General features: G+C 36.0%; 2 long non-coding RNA genes across 3 annotated transcripts in view; both read left to right on the top strand.

Moving 5' to 3' along the window:
* Nucleotides 1–20562, top strand: part of LOC145716121 (uncharacterized) — a 493424-nt gene that overhangs the window by 367581 nt on the left and 105281 nt on the right. The gene's annotated exons all lie outside the window — the stretch shown is intronic.
* Nucleotides 53–9126, top strand: LOC145716126 (uncharacterized). Its single transcript, XR_014138545.1, has 2 exons — nt 53–6551; nt 8374–9126. It is a non-coding gene; the product is annotated as an uncharacterized LOC145716126 (long non-coding RNA).

The raw sequence follows: 20562 nt of genomic DNA, 5'->3' as shown, positions 1-20562 counted from the left end.
GATGACAGCTTTGTAATAGAGTTTGAAGTCCAGAATTGTGATGCCACCAGCTTTGCTTTACTTTTTCAACATTCCTTTCTCTATTTGGGGTCTTTTCTGGTTCCATACAAATTTTAGGATTATTTGTTCCAGCTCTGTGAAAAAAGTTGATGGTATTTTGATAGGGATTGCATTAAATGTGTAGATTCCTCTAGGTAACATTGACATCTTCACAATATTTGTTCTTCCAATCCATGAGCATGGAACGTTTTTCCATTTCTTTGTGTCTTCCTCAATTTCTTTCATGAGTGTTCTATAGTTTTCTGAGTACAGATTCTTTGCCTCTTTGGTTAGATTTATTCCTAGGTATCTAATGGTTGTGGGTGCAATTGTACATGGGATCAACTCCTTAATTTCTTTCTTCTGTTTTGTTGTTTGTGTATAGAAATGCCACTGATTACTGTGCATTGATTTTATATCCTGCCACTTTACTGAATTCCTGTGTGAGTTCTAGCAGTTTTGGGGTGGAGTCTTTTGGGTTTTCCACAAAAAGTATCATATCATCTGCAAAGAGTGAGAGTTTGACTTCTAATTTGCTGATTTGGATGCCTTTTATTTCTTTTTGTTGTCTGATTGCTGAGGCTAGGACTTCTAGTACTATGTTGAACAACAGTGGTGATAGTGGACATCCCTGCCGTGTTCCTGACCTTAGGGGAAAAGCTCTCAGTTTTTCCCCATTGAGATTGATATTGGCTGTGGGTTTTTCATAGATGGCTGTTATGATGTTGAGACATGTACCCTCTACATGGTGAAGAGTTTCAATCAAGAAAGGATGCTGTACTTTTTCAAATGCTTTTTTCTGCATCTACTGAGAGGATCATAGGGTTCTTGTTCTTTCTTTTATTAATGTATTGTATCACACTGATTGATTTGCAGATGTTGAACCAACCTTGCAGCCCGGGAATAAATCCCACTTGGTCGTGGTGAATATTCCACTTAATGTATTGTTGGATCCTATTGGCTAGTATTTTGGTGAGAATTTTTGCATCCATTGTTCGTCAGGGATATTGGTCTATAATTCTCCTTTTTGATGGGGTCTTTGTCTGGTTTTGGGATCAAGGTAATGCTGGCCTCAAAAAATGAGTTTGGAAGTTTTCCTTCCATTTCTACTTTTTGGAACAGTTTCAGAAGAAGAGGTATTAATTCTTCTTTAAATGTTTGGTAGAAGTCCCCTGGGAAGCCATCTGGCCCAGGGCTTTTGTTTGTTGGGAGATTGTTGATTACTGCTTCAGTTTCCATAGTGGTTATGGGTCTGTTCACATTTTCTATTTCTTCCTGTTTCAGTTTTGGTAGTTGACACATCTCTAGGAATGCATCCATTTCTTCCAGATTGCCTAATTTGCTGGCATATAGTTGATCATCATATGTTCTTATAATTGTTTGTATTTCTTTGGCATTGTTTGTGATCTCTCCTCTTTCATTCATGATTTTATTTATTTGGGTCCTTTCTCTTTTGTTTTTGATAAGTCTGGCCAGGGGTTTATTAATCTTATTAATTCTTTCAAAGAACTAGCTGCTAGCTTCGTTGATCTGTTCTACTGTTCTTTTGGTTTCTATTTCATTGATCTCTGCTCTGATCTTTAATATTTCTCTCCCCCTGCTGGGTATAGGCTTTATTTCCTGTTCTTTCTTCAGCTCTTGTAGGTGTAGGGTTAGGTTGTGTATTTGAGACCTTTCTTGTTTCTTGAGAAAGGCTTGTAGTGCTACATACTTTCCTCTTAGGACCTCCTTTGCTGTATCCCAAAGATTTTGAACAGTTGTGTTTTCATTTTGATTTGTTTCCATGAATTTTTTAAATTCTTCTTTAATTTCCTGTTTGACCCATTCATTCTTTAGTAGGATGCTCTTTAGCCTCCATGTATTTGAGTTCTTTCCAACCTTCCTCTTGTGATTGAGTTCTAGTTTCAAAGCACTGTGGTCCAAAAATATGCAGGGAGTGATTCCCATCTTTTGGTACTGGTTGAGACCTGATTTTTGAATGAAGATGTGATCTATTGTGGAGAATGTTCCATGTGCACTGGATCTGTATTCTGTTGCTTTGGAATGGAATGTTCTGAATATATTTGTGAAGTCCATCTGGTCCAGTGTGACATAGAAAGCCTTTATTTCCTTGTTGATCTTTTGTTTAGATGATCTGTCCATTTCAGTGAGGGGGGTGTTAAAGTCCCCTACTACTGTTGTATTATTGTCGATGTGTTTCTTTGCTTTTATTATTAATTGGCTACTCCCATGCTAGGGGCATAGATATTTACAATTGTTAGATCTTCTTGTTGGATAGACCCTCTAAGTATGATATAGTGTCCTTCCTCATCTCTTATTATGGTCTTTGGTTTAAAATCTAATTTGTCTGATATAAGGATTGCCACCCCAGTTTTCTTTTGATGTCCATTAGCATGGAAAATGGTTTTCCACCACCTCACTTTAAATCTGGAGGTGTCTTTGGGTCTAAAAGGAATCTCTTGCAGACAGCATATACATGGGTCTTTTTTTTTTTTTTAATAAAGTCTGATACTCTGTGTCTTTTGAATGGGGCTTTTAGCCCATTTACATTCAGGGTAACTATTGAAAGATAGGAATTTAGTGCCATTGTATTGCCTGTAAGGTGACTATTACTGTATATTGTCTGTGTTCCTTTCTGGTCTATGTTACTTTTAGGCTCTCTCTTTGCTTAGAGGACTCCTTTCAATATTTCTTGTAGGGCTGTTTTTTTTTGTTTGTTTGTTTGTTTTTTTATTCTTATGTTAATCCCCATAGGGCTGGTTTTGTGTTTGCGAATTCCTTTAGTTTTTGTTTGTCCTGGAAGCTTTTTATCTCTCCTTCTATTTTCAATGACAGCCTAGCTGGATATAGTATTCTTGCCTGCATATTTTTCTCGTTTAGTGCTCTGAATATATCATACCAGTCCTTTCTGGCCTGCCAGGTCTCTGTGGATAGGTCTGCTGCCAATCTAATGTTTCTACCATTGTAGGTTACAGACCTCTTGTCCTGAGTTGCTTTCAGGACTTTCTCTTTGTCTCTGAGACTTGTTAGTTTTACTATTAGATGTCAAGGTGTTGACCTATTTTTATTGATTTTGAGTTTGGTTCTCTGTGCCTCCTGGATTTTGATGCCCATTTCCTTCCACAAATTAGGGAAGTTCTCTGCTATAATTTGCTCTAATATACCTTCTGCCCCTCTCTTTCTTTCTCCTTCTTCTGGGATCCAATTATTCCAATATTGTTTCATCTTACAGTATCACTTATCTCTTGAATTCTCCCCTTCTGACCCAGTAGTTGTTTATCTCTCTTTTTCTCAGCTCTTTATTCTCCATCATTTGGTTTTCTGTATCACTAATTCTCTCTTCTGCCTCATTTATCCTAACAGTTAGAGCCTCCATTTTTTATTGCACCTCATTAATAGCCTTTTTGATTCTGACTTGGTTAGATTTTAATTCTTTTATTTCTCCAGAAAGGGATTCTGTAGTTTCTCCTATGCTTTTTTCAAGCCCAGCTAGTATATTTATAATCTATTCTGAACTCTAGTTCTGATATCTTACTAATGTCCATATTAATTAAGTCCCTGGCAGTTGATACTGCTTCTTGTTCTTTTTTCTGAGGTGTGTTTTTCTGTTTTGTCATTTTGTCCAGAGAAGAATAAATGAATGAGAGAACAAAATGCTAAAAGTGTAACAACAATCCCAGAAAAATATACACTAAACAAATCAGAAGAGACCTGAAAACCAAGTGGGGGAAAGAAAGGAAAAAAAGAAAAGAATATGATCAGGCTCGTGAACAGAACGAGCCACACTAGATTTTCAGTGATTTTGGTCTGTTAGAAGAAACTGCCTCCCAAAATTTTAAAGAAAGAAAAACTTATATATATACTAAAATAAGGGTAAATACGATGAAGGGATGGAATATGACTGTAAATATGAAAATTAAAAAGATTTTAAAAGAGGAATTGATAAGTTGGTTGAAAAAAGAAAGAAACAAATTTACAAAAAAAAAAAGGATAGAATGTGATCAAGTGGGAGACTAGAACAAAGCCATCTACTAGATTTAGGGTATATTTTGGTCTATTAGAAGAAATGGTATCCCAAAATTTTAAAGAAAGAAAAACATATATATACAAAAAATAAGGTTAAATACAATGAAGGGATAGAATATGACTGTAAAAATGAAAATTAAAAAAGATTTTAAAAAAGGAATTGGTAAGATATGATGTTGGTTGAAAAAGGAAAGAAGAAAAATTAAAAAAAAATAGAAAAAGAAAAAACAATTTAAAAAATTAATTTTGAAAGATTGAAGAATCATGGGAAAAGAGCCATGAATTCTGTGTGTTATATTCCCCTCCTGTTGGAGTTTTGCAGTTCTCATTGATTGGTAAACTTGGTCTTGGCTGGACGTTCTTGCTGATCTTCTGGGGGAGGGGCCTGTTGCAGTGATTCTCAAATGTCTTTACCTGAGGTGGAATTGCACTGCCCTTGACAGGGGTCAGGCTAAGTAATCTGCTTGGGTTTGCTCTGGTAGCTTTTGTGCCCAGAAAGCTTTCCGTACAGCTTTAAAGGAGGAGACTGAAAATGGCAGCCTCCCATTCTCTGGCCCCGGAGGAGCCGAGAACTCAGGGCCCCACTCTTCAATGCACCCTCAAAGAAAAGCAGTCAATCACTCCTGTCTCCCTGGTCTCTGGCCATACTCTGAGCTCACCCAGCCTGTGATTGAGTGTTTCTATCTCTGGCACATGACCCTATTTTTAGTCTCCAAACCCAGCAGATTCCTGGGGTGTGCTCCCATGCCACTCCTCCTGGGGGAGTAAAGGGAGTCTCCCTGGATCTGCCACTTGTTGGGTCCCTGCTCAAAGAGTAGTGGCCTGACTTGCCACAGATCATGGTTTATGACAATCCCAAGCTGAAAGCCCACTCTTCAGCTCCGTCTTTGCAGCTGGCTTCCCTGCTCTGATACTTGGGAGCTCTGCCACACTCAGGCATCCCTGGACTTTCTGTGACACTGAGGGTCCTGAGACCACACTGTCCCAGCGAGGGTTCCACCTCCCACTTAGCCACTGGAGCAATGTCCCTTAGTGGAGCAGACTTCTAAAATTTCTGATTTTGTGCTCCGCTGCTCTATCATTTGCCAGTAGCCGGCTGACGGAGGCTTCCTCCCCCCGCAGTCTATCTTCCCGAATATTGCCTCAGATTCCCTTCTCCACACATCCTACCTTCCAGGAAGTAGTCATTTTTCTGTTCATAGGACTGCTGCTATTCTTTTCTTCTATGTCTTGTTGAGTTTGTAGGTGTTCAGAATGGTTTGATAACTATCTAGCTGAATTCCTGAGACCAGATGAAATTTAGGTCTCCTACTCCTCCACCATCTTGTTCCTCCTGTCTTATTTTTTTAATCATAAGGTCAATAGGAAGCCACTGACTTGGCTTTAAGCGGGTTGTTCCTTAAGAAGATTCCTCTGATGCCATGTGGAGAATGGTTTGGCAGGGGGCTGTCCACCATATCTCTTAACTTTTCTTTTTAATTTACAGTTATTTCATTGTTCCCTGCTTTAATCTCAGAGTTTCCCAGGCTGATCTCCCAACTCACTAATATATTATTTAGTCATATATTATTCCATTATCTATCTCAATTATTGTGTTCTTTTTTATCTATTATATTTTCATACCTAATATTTCCATTTGGTTCTTTTTTGTGATTTTTTAAAATTTTTGTTTCATATTTTTAGTATCTCTCCCTATCTCTTTTAGTACGGTTACTATTGTTCTCTGCAATTTGTGGTCTTTCTGTTCTTTTGCTCCTGCTGTTTTTGGTTCATGTTTTTAAGTTTGGCATTTTTCTTTGAAGTAGTTGTCCTCTTTAGATGTCCTATTATTTTGGCCTATGAGTTTATATTCTCCCCAAGAATATAAGTTCCTCTGATATTCCTGAGAATATCAGACTTTTCTTATGGTGGAGTATCCCATAAGTAATGACTCACATTTGCTATCATCTCACAAAGTAACTCTTTAGGTCAGGGCTTTATTTTTAAACTTTCAATGAGAAATAGCATGTGGAGGAGAAAATGCCATTAGATGAAAATTCATCTGCCCTGTGGACTTAAAAGGGGGAAAACAGAGGAGGCAAAGGTCAATCAGTGCTCATCAGTTTATCCGGCCATTCATCTCATCAAGGCTTCTGAGCTGCTCTTTGGATACTACAATTTAGACTATTGCCTCAGAATTTTGCAGAAAGGGGCCAAACAATGACTGTCTCAAGACAACAGCAGGGTAAAAACCAGAGAAGACTGTTAACCACTTCTCAGCATCACAAACATTCTCACCTAAAACACCTGCCTTTTACCCCACACTACAGCAATCTCTGCCACATCATCTAAAATAGCCCTCATTCTCACAAGATTATCTGACATTTTTAAACAAATTAAGTCCATGTTTCTCTCTATAGTTTCTTCAGTGTGGATTTGGGAGAAAGTAATTATAAGCCTATGATAATTACTGTATTGATAGGAACAAGAAGTTCCTCCAAATAAAGGTAAAAATGAAACACTATAAATATCCATGAATAGGGCAATGGTTAAATTAATCATGATATATTTATATTATGGAATACTCTTAATCTGTTAAAAAATCAGGTGGATTTAAATGCATTGATAGAGAAAAAGGATCATGATTTGTAACATAAATAAAGCAGGAAAATATTTATTTATAATATTCCATTTTAATAAAATCTTTGTGGATATGTGTGTGCTTATAAGCATAGGAAACATCTGAATGGATATATACTTAATGAAAATTGTCAGAGTGGGGTAAAAAATCAGGAGAGACTTCACTTTTTGTTTTACATATATTTCAATTGTTTGAATGCTTTCTAAGTATTTATTATGTAGCAATTGATGAATCCACAAATAGTTGGAAAGGGTATAACCAGATGGGGCAGAAGACTTACAGTGTGCTACTTTATTCTTCCTATGTGTTCTATATATTGTATATGTCTCCTTTCTGTCTCTTTTCCACAAAAGCAAACATTTCCTTTACACTGTATCCTGGGAAATTGTAAGGTTTTGGTATTTTTTGAGTAAATAATATATTAATAAATTATATATCAATAAAAGAATGAATGCCTGAAATAAAATTGGGGCTATATTATGTAAGATCATAGTTTTCCTCTTTGTTTTTGTTTTTTTTATATATAGTTATTCCAAATTGAAGCTCAGTCTCACACTATTTTTACCTCCCACATAAGGTAGGGAAACTGTGCTTATCTTATCCATGCACTACTGTGCAAGAATCCCTCTTGATACAACCAGTTTCTTCCCCCTACTCACAACTGCCTTAGAACAAAGTTGGAAGTCTATAAAATCAGGCTGTTGCATTTTATTTAGGTATCTTACTTTTGTAAAAAGTTTAGTTCTCTGAATTCCAGAAGGCCTGCGTTCACAGCTATTCATAGAAAAATAATTGCTTGCAGAAATAAAAACGGAATAATGTTTTATAAAAGCATAAATTTGGAAATGTAACAACCAGTTGTCCAAGTATCTATTGAAAGGCAGTCTGTTATTTCTCCAACAGTTTTAATGCAGGTGGTGGTATCATTTGAAGTTAATAAAATTGTTGGAACTGGTTCACTTATTATTGGTTAGTAATTTGTTCATGATCATAAACCAATGACAACCAATCAAACTTGTGAAATCTGAAAGGGTCTTTATACTAGAATGGTGTTTTTAATGGTCCATAAAAAAATGTGCTGCTTGTTTGCCTCAGGAGAATGCCTATTAAAATCCATAACCTATTGAATTTAGAACACTTGGCAGGATACTATCTTATAATAGCACCTCAAATAGAGGGGTATCTTGTCAACAAAGTCCTGGATGCAGTATTACTCAAAGCACATATGACTGATTATTCTAGCTCATTTACTGTTATATTTGCCGGTTAAAACCTGCTTATACTTTTAAATACAATTGGCAATTGACAATGTATTCAAACAAAAGGAAGCATAAATGAAAATGTCTCATGTGGAATGACCAAGGCAAAGAGCAGTGTAGACTTCAGACTTGGATAGAACTGCGTTTATAGCTCCACCACTAACTGAAGTAAAATTTACTTAAATTCTCTGAACATCAGCTTCTCATATGTAAACTGGAGATAACAACGCTTACCCCCTGGAGTGGCAAAAGAATAAATGAAATTATGTTTATAAATGTCTGGCATGTAGTAGGCACTGCAAACATGGTAGTAATTATTATTCTGTCTCTCGCCAACTTTGCCTTTCTTTATGTCTTGCCAAAATGTACAAAGACTGAGCGAGCTTTTCCCATACACCCTTTTCCTTAAATCAACCCTCACTCTCCTAGGAGAGGCACAGGATGCAAAATTGGTGAAATCAACAACTTGTTTGACATTTATTGGGATTTGACACCTGCAATTCCTTGTGACAGTCCTGATGTTCTGAGAACACTGACCACTGGACAAAGAACAAGCCACTTCCATCCAGCTTAACCTTAAAAGAAGGAAAGTGAGTTTCAGGGGAGGCTGTTCTGTTTTTCCAGCTGGCTAGTCACCAGCAATTCTTACCTGTTGTGGTGTTAAGTAGGGAAAAGTTAAAATCTTTAAGGTCAACAGGGCTCAATTCCAAGGAAAAAACAGAAAAGCTAGTTTCTTTCTTTCTTTCTTTTTCTTAATTATAGGAGGAAACTTATAAAATAAGGCTGTGTTTCTGCTTCACTGAATGCAGGCTGATATACTGCCTGGTTCCAGCTCTGTGATGTTATGTTTTGTTCACAAGAGCCCTGAGGGAAAGCAGAACTCACACTTCTCCATGGCTACACTTTCCTACTTAAGGAAAAAACAACTAATAATTATGAAATACAAAACTGAAAGATTAATTTAGGAAGACAGTCTGTTTCTGTACTTAAAGTTAGTCACTGCTTGTTTGAATGTGTGCACGTGTGTATTTGTGTGTGTGTGTATTTGACCACGTTGTTTTAAACACGTTAAAAAAGAAAATGTAATTTTTCCATATTAATTCATTTTTGGTATTTTCTACAGAAAGACCCAAATAACTATTTCATTGCATGGGAAGTACTATGGAAGGCTTATTATAAGAGCTCTTTTTGCAAAAACAAGAGAATATTTTTACTAAATACATAGCAGAAAAAATTTAATTCTAGGAAAGAATGGCTAAAATAAATGCATATCCTAATTTTTTAAATTTACCTTCTACAAAGGGATTTGCAAGAGACAAAACTGTGAACAATTAATTATCAAAGGTCTACTTTCTGAGTTGACTTGGCCCTCAATCCTGGTCTACTTCATTCAGGAACCTCAGGATGGGACCCTACTTAGCTCTGGAATGATGTGATGAAGAAGAAAGGTGAATATGTAATTTACCACATTATAAGAAAAGAAAATCAGCAGCCTCAGAAAAATAAAATAAAATTCAATATCCATGTATGATTTAAAAAAAAAAAAAAACCTCTTAGCAAGCTATGTCCACACACACAAAAATAATTAACTGACAAAGAGTATCTGCAAAAAGCATCTTACCAACATCACAATTTAATGGTTAAAAGTATGTCCTTGAATATCAGGTACAAACCAAGAATTCCCATTATCATTGCTACTTTTACCATCGTACAGAAGATCTTAACCAGCACAGCCAAACTAGAGAAAGAAAGAAAATATGTAAGGATTTGAAAGAAATAAAATATTCTTTATTTGTAGATATTGTGGTTGATTTCACAGAAAGCCTCCCCGAAAATCCATGAACAAATTGTTCAAAATAATAGGACAATTTTTAAAAATATCAGGTAAAAATAAATGTACAAAAGTCAAATATATTTCTGTATACCACAACCAAGCAGCTGAAAAATATGTTTATAATTTTTATAAAGAAAATAACAATACCGAATGCTTACATATTATTTTATGTCAAGGATTGTTCTATGCACTCAATATATGTAATAGGTTTAAAATAGGTATAAATTCATTGGCACACCTCCTTTTGTATCCACTTCCCTCAAATTCAGCCTGGACAGAATGATTCATTCTATTGAGTAGAATAAGAAGTGATGTGATGATTCTGAAATTAGGTCATAAAGAGGATAGCCTCTGCCAAGCTCTTCTTCTCTATCATTTGCCCTTGGGAAAGCCAGCCACAGCCATGACATCATAAGGACACAGCATCTCTGGGAGAGGCCCACATAGAGAGGAACTGAGGTCTCTTGTCAATAGCCAGCACTAACTTGCCAGCACCAGTGAGTGATCCAGTAGCCCCATCATCTTGATTGCCACATTATCACAGACCTTGAGTCAGGTCTCCCCAGCCAAGCCTATGCATCTTCTTGTCCCACAGAAATTATAAAAGATAATACATGCTTACCATTGTTTTAAGCCACTAAATTTTGCAGTAATTTGTAAGAAAGCAATAGATAACAATACACATTGTGTGGTCTTCACATGTCTGTAAGATAGACACTATTCCTATAGTCAGTTTACAGATGAAGCAAGAGGCAGAGAGACGTTAAGTAGCATGCTTTAGGTCACACAGTAGAGATGTGTAACCAACAGAGACGGGACTCAACCACAGCCAGTTGGCTCCCAAAGTGTGTTCTTACAATGGTGATTCTTGAACCACATCACCTTTTCCCTCTGAAATCTCATATATACTTTATGTTTTATTTAATCCCCCTTTGCGTTAAATACCTCTCTCCTACAGAATTCCAACCTCCTGATTCAATAGGACTTAGTTGGTGCTTCTCTTTTCTCTTGCTTGGATCTACTTTCCTGAGCCCTGTACCGTCATCTTTTGAGAATAAAATCTCCTCTTTTCCAAGACTGAGAAAATACTGATTGTTTTTTTTGCCATCAAATACTGACTTATTATTCTTGCCCCAAATCCAAATCATAAATAGGATGCCTCTGAACAGGTTTTAAATGAATCCCTCTCAATCAGTGATAGTGTCACTTATACACTCAGGCCTCCCATGGTTGCCTGAGCAGTGGACGCTTCACTCCAGATGCTCTGAGTCAGCATAACTAACTAACCTAACTCCACCTTCCTCAGGGCCTGCATAAAGTCTACTCTTTCCTTTGTTCACAGATTGCATTCTATACCCACAATTCTTCTCTGTTTAGCAAGTAATAAATTTGGTTTATTTGCCTCAGGTATATGTAGAGTGGTCTTCTCATTTGATACTTTTTTTCAACCTCTTGATTTGCTGGAGAAAACCTTGAAATAAGTTTCTAAGTGAGACTGTGTGGGAGATAAACTTTGAGTCATCACATGGCTGAAAATTTCTTCTTCCTGACTGATTTGATTGATAGTTTGCCTGGGAATAGAATTTGACATTTCACATTTTTCCTCAAATTTTGAAGGGATTGCATCATTGTCTGCTGACATCCAGTGGTTGCTGATGACAATTCTGACGCCAGTATGATTCATATTCCTTCAGAAGTGATTTTTTCCCTCTGAAAAGTTTTAGAATCTTTTCTCTATTTTGATGTTCTGAAATTTCAGAAAAATTTTTTAGATACCAGTCCTCTTTCATTTTTTAACAACTGCTAGCTATTTTGTGATCCCTTGTAATCTTAAGACTCATAACCATTTGCTTTCATATATGCCATGCTTTTGCTCTTCTTTTTACATTCTGGTAAATTCCCTAAGTTTTATTTTCCAGTCCTTCTGCTGAAAGTTTTAATGTTTATAATGATTAATTGTATGTGTCAAATTGGGTAAGCCACGGTACCCAGATATTTGGTCAAACACTAGTCTAAATGTTGCTGTGAAGTTACTGTTTTTAGATGAGATTAGCATTTAAATCAGTAGATTTGAATCAAGCAGATTCCCCTCCATAATGTGGGTGGGCCTCATTCAATCTGTTGAAGGCCTTAAGAGAAAAAAGACTGGGATCCCCCAAGGAAATAGAAATTCTCTCCAGACTGTTTTTGGACTCAAGTTGTAATAGCAGCCTTCCCCTGGGTCTCCAGGCTGCTTGCCTACACTGAAGATTTGGGATTAGCCAGGCTCCGCAATTGTGTGAGGCAGTTCCTTAGAATAAATCTTCCTCTTGCTCTTCTCCCACTCTATTTAATCTCCTCTCTTGGTGTTTTCCTTTTAGGTTGCATTCCTCTAATATTTCTGTGATACTTAGTTGCCCATTTGTATTTATGAAGAGAAAATGAAATAAATTGATATCTCACCAATTTGTATATAAAATACAAAATATTAATGTATATAATATTTCTTTTGTATTCCTCAAGAGTGCTTAGATCCAGGGTATAGGCAGTGGCTCCATCTCAGAGGCAACAGGTATTTAATACTGTATTTCCCCTCTATTCTTCCTTTTTCTCCCACAGTGAAATCACATACAGTTTCCTAAAGTGCGGAAGAAAACAGATCCTCCGACTCATCATGGTCATGTATCCTCAAAGTCTTTTGCCCTCTTTCTAGTGGATTTTGGCTTTTTGCAATTAAAAAGTTGAAAGCATGAATTTTAAATTATCAGATGTATTGTGACATTTCTTTGAGGCAATGGACACCTCATGGCCTATTTTGCATGTTAGAAGGCAAGGCCATAAATAAAAGTAATACCGGGACCAACCGCAACCAACATCCACTTGGTTATTAAATCAAGATATCACCCTGTCCACAGCACTTACACACCAGAATAACATAGAGATAGTCCAGTCTTCTCTGCTTCACTTTTTTGCCTTCTAGTTTTCCCAGTGCCGCTCTTTAAAAGATGTCTATTTTCCAAATTTGCCATTGTAATCTTACTGTTTGTCACCACCTGGTCAGACTTATGGTGACAGTAAACTATAATTCAAACTATATTTTCTTACTGAAAACACAAGAGCATCATCCAATGGCAAATCCATAAATGCAAAATTTTTAATTACATAGACTAAATACTATTTCAACATAGATAAATATGTATATGTATTTCCCTGTTCTATTTTCCTAGTGAGATTTCTAGGCAAAATTGTAGGGAAATTAGATGACTACTTATCTCTCAGCTTCCTTTGAAACTTCCAGGATCAGTGTTTTTAATGTGTCCTACACCTGCTTCCAGAAGACTCATGTCTTCAAAACTTACGAGGAGATGAGAGAGTTGGCGTTTCTCAGTTCTGTTGCTCATAACTGAATTCTTAGAGCCAGGTCTCTAAGGGAACCAGGCCATGAAAACACTAACTCCTTTAAAGAATTATTCTTTCTCTTAAAAACAACTTCTTAGGGGCACCTGGGTGGCTCAGTTGGTTAAGCATCTGCCTTTGGCTCAGGTCATGATCTTGGGGTCCTGAGATCGGGCCCCGGGTTGGGCTCCCTGCTCAGTGGGGAGCCTGCTTGTCCCTCTCTCTCTCTGCTGCTCCCCCTGCTTCTTGTGCTCTCTCTCTCTCAAATAACAAAATAAAACTTTTATTTTTATTTTTTTAGTTTTTATTTTTATTTTTTTTTTAAAGATTTTATTTATTTATTTGACAGAGAGAGGCAGCAAGAGAAGGAACACAAGCAGGGGACTGGGAGAGGGAGAAGCAGGCTTCCCGCTGAGCAGGGAGCCTGATGCGGGGCTCAGTCCCAGGACCCTGGGATCATGACCTGAGCCGAAGGCAGGCGCTTAACGACTGAGCCACCCAGGCGCGCCATCAAATAAATAAATAAAATTAAAAAAAAAAACTTCTTAGATGTTCCTCGCATTTCCCCAGCCGTCAGTACACTCAAAGACAAACACAAAGCCTTTTTAAACAATATGGTTAGTTTTAAACAAAGTTAGTAGTTCCAAGCCCTTGGAGTGGTTAAGTATGTCTGCCACTCCATTAAAAAGTTTAGTTTATAAAGTGCATGTGTGTGTGTGTGTGTGCGTGCACATGCACGTTTTAAAATTCTCTATTGTTGAGGTAAGTGATATTTTAAAGATTTATCTTGGTATATTTAACACAATTATAAGCAGTGTTTTGTAAATGTTACACAGTAGATTCTGCTGGAAAACTCCACCAAGCCTGGAAATTATAACATGCTGAAAAATCACCAGACCTCGTAAAAATGTGTACTTCCTCCCAAAATGTTCACTAACCTAACTATAATCTAACAATAGTTTTACCTAAATTCCCTGACTTAAAAGGAAAAAAAAATATGCCAAACCATTTGAAACTCATACAGTTTTCTAAATCTCACCATCAGATTCCAGTATGCTGGGAATATTTAAGTGTGCACATAGTCACCACTTTAGTAGAGGTTTAAAAACTGGGAGCAAGATATTTTTGGCAGTGTCTGTCTCTCTGAGTCTTGTCCTCTGGTTTTCCTTACTAACTTGGGTGTAACCTGTGAGAAATCTTAGAACTGTTGAGGATGAAGAGTACAAATGTCTATTCTAGCCAGCTAATTAGCTTAACATTTTTTTAAAAAGATTTTATTTATTTATTTGACAGACACAGCGAGAGAGGGAACACAAGCAGGGGGAGCGGGAGAGGGAAAAGCAGGCTCCTGGCTGAGCAGAGAGCCTGATTGCGGGGCTCGATCCCAGGACCCCGGGATCATGACATCAGCCGAAGGCAGATGCTTAACAACTGAGCCACCCAGGTGCCCCTAGCTTAACATTTTTTTGAAAGAGAAGTGGGGTGCTGTTTGTAATTTCATGTTTTTAAAAGTTAATGCACTTATCCAAAGGATTCTAGAACAGTAGATATTTGAGGAAATTTGATGCTTGATCTTCTCCTTTAGTACCCTGATGCTCATCTCTTTAACTATCTTCTGATATTTGGTCCACGAATCAACAATGCCCATGTTTCAGTGAAAGTTTGTTTAAAAATATGCTTGTGAACTTTACACAAATCCTTTTCTACAGGCCTATGATACTGGAAAAATCCTGGGTAAATAAATTCATGAATGATATAAGAACCCCATCATCTTCATCTGGATCTTAAGTAATTCTAGTCTTTCCTTCCCTTTTCATTTTCATTCTTTTGAAAAGCACTTGAGACATTTATTTGCACATACACAAAAATGATACTTCAGCATTGAAGCTGGTGTTCACAGTTGTGACAGACAATCTTCCATATGATCCCTATTGTTAATGAAACCCTGTATCTCTTAAAGTTACTGCCATGTCATTTTTTTCTGTTGGAGACTCTGAGAGGTTCAGGCCAGAATACAACAGTATGTATTGTGGGGTAAATAATATATTCTCTTCTTGCTAGTTTCCAAGTAAGTAAGAAAAAAAATTAAATACTTCTGACTTTACAAAATCACCTGAAATAAGATAGGATTAAAACAACCCCCATATTATCTCCTGTGATACCATTTGCTGCCAAACTGGTGTACATGCTCAGTGGGATGAAGAAATAGAGGGCTCGTGGAATTTCACATGACTCTGATCCACGTCACCATGTCCAGCCTTCCTTCCCTCAGAGGCATTACTTTTGTAGTTAACCTGACTTTGTTCCATTTTCATGGAGTCTCCTTTCTCCATGAAAACAAAATTATTTTGTTATTTTCCCCCCCATGTAACCAGTAAACCAAGTATATACTTGTTTACTACACTGTGAACTTTACTCTGTGCTCTTTTCTAGAAAATTTTATTCTTCACCACCAGAAATTCAAGAGACTATTTGGGTGCAATAAAAAGAAGCTAGCATATTACTAAGACTAATACAACCCTGTTATGAAGACACATGGGTTATTTCTTTCACAGGAACAATCACAGCATGTGGCATTTAATATTTTGATTCTTTTCTTCACCATCATATAAATTATTTTTTTAGTGTTTATTTACTTATAATCAGAAACTTACAGAGATTAGTTTAGGAAATGATTCTCTTTGGAAGAAAGTAATAAAACATACTTAAAATAGCAATATTTTATATTCATGCATCGTTTCCTCCTGTATTTGAGGAAATATTCCGATGTTGGTCACTTCACTAGTGTCCATAGACTTTTTTATTTCTCAGTTATTTGCTGAGCACTTATTATGTGCTATGCACTGTCTTAAGAGCTATGTAAAGGTAAAACAGGTATTTTCCTCTATATCATGAAATAATTAGTTGAGAAATTGAAAATCGTAGAATCAATCCTATACAGGATAAAAAAGACACATAATCAGCCCTATATAAAACAAAAGAGATATGTAAAAGAAGTTCTGAATAAAAAGCTGTATGATGAATGCCAATATAGTTAATGGAGCTTATTGGGATAAATTTTTATACTGAAAACATTTTAATAAAGATATTGGTCAAAAAGAAAAAAAAATTTTTTCTAAGATTGTCTCAAGCCTGAAATTACTAAGACCACCTAACAAAAATTAGAATTTCCCCCCACCTTTTTGGAAATTTGATAAAGTGCAGAATTTGATGAAATATTTCTGGCAGTAACAATGACATATAGGCAGTTTTTCAAGTTGAAATGGAGATGAGTCAGATTAAAAATAAATATAACATTTGTGCCAAGATACCCAGGCCAAACTACCCATTTCCATGTGGAAACAATAGGACATGCACTGTTGATTTCAGTTTTTAAAACGTTAACTGAACTAACATTATAGAAGACATCTCACTAGCTATGTTCTGTTAAGAAAAATGTATTTGAGGGCATTAAAACAGTATGGCAATTGAGCAAGGGGAAAATGCCTAAATAAAGGCCCACGTGCTTCTTCTATACTACCACATTCAGATACAGGAATATGAATATAAATGTTTATAACTGGATGATACCTAATTTTAGTGAATCTTAGTTTAGATTTCTCAGTTTTTGGTGAAATGTGCTGGCCATCTGCAACAGAACTTGTACTAAAAACTACAGCCAATGAGTGCATACATAATAGCTTTCTAACTTAGGGATTTTACTGACATTTCTCATTGTATTTTATACATTCTCTTTCAATTATTTCCCTGATTATTTACATTAATGTCTCCTACACATTCATTGGAGGAAGTAAAATTTAAGCTGAAACCTGAACAATGAGTGAAAGGTGGAAAATAGCCAAGCAAAGTAGAAAATGATATCTAGACAAAGGGAATGGCATATACAGAAACCCAGATGAAAAAAGACCATATTATACCAAGAACCTGAGATTAGTTCAATAATGCTGGACTATAGAGTTCAAAAATATGAAAGAGTGACCCTGGATACAGCTGAGCATTAAGGGCCAGAATGTAGAGAGATTTATGAGCCAAGTTTCAGTCTTGACTTTATTATTATTGTTATTACTATTAAAGTATAGTTGACACACATTGTTACATTAGTTTCAGGAGTACAATGTAGTGATACAACATCTCTATATGTTATGCAATGCTCACCACAAGTGTAGCTGCCATCTGTCACCAGACAATGCTATTACAATACCACTGGTTATATTCCCTATGCTGTGCCTTTCATCCATTCCATAACTGGAAGCTTGTACCTTCCATTCCCCTTTACCCATTTAGCCCATCTCCTCACCCACCTCCCTTATGGCAAACATCAGTTTGTTCTTTGTATTTGTGGGTCTGTTTCTGCTTTTTGTTGTTATGTGTTTGTTGGTTTGTTTTGATTTTTAGATTCCACATATAAGTGAAATTATACAATTTTTGTCTTTCTCTGTATGATTCATTTCACTTAGCATAATATCCTCTAGGTCCATCCACATTGTCTCAAACGGCAAAATCTCATTCTTTTTTATGATTGAGTAATATTCCCTTACATACATATACCACATCTTCTTTACCGTTCATCTATGGATGGACACTTGGGTTGCTTCCATATCTTGGCTATTGTAAATAATACTTCCTGCAATAAACATAGAAGAACATATATCTTTTTGAAGTAGTGTTGCATTTTCTTTGGGTAAATACTCAGTAGTAGAATTCCTGGATCATATGATATTTCTATTTTTAATTTTTTGAGGAATCTCCATACTGTTTCCACAGTGGCTGCACCAATTTATATTCCCCCTCAGCAGTGCATGAGAGTTCCCTTTTCTCCATGTTCTTTCCAACACTTGTTATTTCTCATCTTTGTGATTCTAGCCATTCTGACAGGTATAAGGTGATATCTCATTGTGGTTTTGATTTGCATTTCCCTGATGATTAGTGATGCTGAACATCTTTTCATGTGTCTATTGGCCATCTGTATGTCATCTTTGGAAAAATGTCTGTTCATGTCTTCTGCCCATTTTAATCAGATTATGTGTGTGTGTGTGTGTGTATTGAGTTGTATAGGTTCTTTATATATTTTGGATATTAACGCCTTATCAGATATATCATTTGCAAATATCTTCTTCCATTCGGTAGGTTGCCTCTTCATTTTGTTGGTGGTTTCCTTCAGGTGCATAAATTTTTTTATTTCAGTGTAGTCCCAATAGTTTATTTTTGCTTTTGTTTTCTGTGACATATCTAGAAAAATGTTACTAAGGCTGATATCAAAGAGATGATTGCCTATATTTTCTTTTAGGATTTTTATGGTTTCAGGTCTTACATTTACGTCTTTAATCCATCTTGAGTTTATTTTTGCATATGATGTAAGAAAGTGATTCAGTTTCTTTATGTACCTGTCCAATTTTCCAGCACGATTTATTGTATATTCTCACCTCTTTTGTCATAGATTGACTATTTAAGCATGGGTTTATTTCTGGGCTCTCTTCTGTCTCAATCATGTATGTGTCTGTTTTGGTGTCAGTATCATATTGTTTTGATGATTATAGCTTTATAGTATATCTTGAAATTTGGGATTATAATACCCCCAGTTTTTTTCTTCCTCAAGATTCCTTTAGCAATTTGGGTCTTTTGTGGTTCCATAAAAATTTTAGGATTATTTGTTCTAGTTCTGTGAAAAATTCTATTGGTATTTTGATAGGGATTACATTCAATCTGTAGATTGCTTTGGGTAGTATGGACATTTTAACGTTGTTCTTCTGATCTTTGAGCATGGAATATTTTTCCACTTATATGTATCATCTTCAATTTCTTTCATCAGTGTTTTATAATTTTCAGAGCACAAGTCCTTCACCTCCTTGGTTAAGTTTATTCCTAGGTATTTTATTCTTTTTGGTTCCATTGTAAATAGAATCGTTTTCTTAATTTCTCTTTCTGCTATTTTGTTGTTATTGTGTAGAAGTTCAGTAGACTTCTGTATATTAATCTTGTATGGACTTTACCTTTTAAACCATTGCTTTTAAGTGACATGAGCAGATTTGTATTTTTATGTATAGAAAATGGACCAAAGGTGAAAATGATAGGTGTGCTAATGGTATTTAAGAGAATATAGTAGCTTCCGGAACTGGAATGGAAGCACCTGGAATATCTTCTCTATGTTTTTTCTTCTTCCCATTGTATGAATAATTGGAACCTGGAACAACTAAGCTTTGGCCATGGAGACCACAGCAAATACCTATAGGATAGTGAAGCAGTGATTTGGAGAAAACCTGGGCCCCTTGCACAAAGCTTTCCACTAGCCTGAAATGTTTACCATGAATTGTTATGTGACATTGAAAAAATATCTTTGTTTTTTAAGTGATTGAATGATAGGGTCTCTTTATTACATTAGCTTAATTTTCACTTTTACAAGTATTGGAGTGAAAGTGATTCCCCAAGGAGAGTATATAGAAAGAAAGGAGACAACCTAGAAAAATTAGCATTGAAGCAATGAGTAGAAGAAAAAGAACCTCAAAGAACATTGAGCTGTTAGTAATGAAAGAAGGAAGGATTGAAGCTAAAGGAATACTATGTTATCTGCTTGACTTACAATTATCATATGGTTTCATTCATATGTGGAACATAAGGAATAGCATGGAGAACTTTAGGGGAAGGAAGGGAAAACTGAAGAGGAGGAAATCAGAGGGTGAGATGAACCATGGGAGACTATGGACTCCGGGAAATGATCTGAGGGTTTGGGGGGGATGGGTTAGCCTAGTGACAGGTATTGAGGAGCACATGTGTTGTGATGAGCACTGGGTGTTATACACAAATAATGAATCATGGAACACTACATCAAAAATTAATGAAGTACTGTATGGTGACTAACATAACATAAAAAAAAATTGAAAAAAGAAAAAATAAATAAATAAAAGTTCTCACCACAGAAAAAAATTGTAACTATGTGAGGTGATGGATATGTTAACTAACCTTATTGTGGTAATCATTTTGCAACAATACATATATAAAATCACTACACTGTACATCTTAAACTATGTAAGGTTATAGGTCAATTATATCTCAGTAAAGCTGGGAAAAAAGTATATTTTTACCACCATGCTCACAAAACAATAGTTACTGAGAATGTTGATATAAATTATACATATAAACACATATACACATATATACCTATGTACACTCACAAATCCATACATTTATGCATGCATATATGTGCATATACTCTGTAAACTGTTGATATACATGGACATATACACATATATGCCATATAATGCCAATTCTTTTTTTTTAATTTTTTTATTGTTATGTTAATCCCCATACATTACATCATTAGATTTAGATGTAGTGTTCCATGATTCATTGTTTGTGCATCACACCCAGTGCTCCATGCAGAACGTGCCCTCCTCAATACCCATCACCAGGCT

The sequence above is a fragment of the Leptonychotes weddellii genome, chromosome 1, assembly GCF_054177405.1.
Source record: "Leptonychotes weddellii isolate Sample4059 chromosome 1, ASM5417740v2, whole genome shotgun sequence".
In the NCBI taxonomy this organism is placed as follows: Eukaryota; Metazoa; Chordata; class Mammalia; order Carnivora; family Phocidae; genus Leptonychotes; species Leptonychotes weddellii.
Note: the sequence above shows the minus strand (reverse complement) of the source record. Positions and strands in the feature narration are given on the sequence as shown.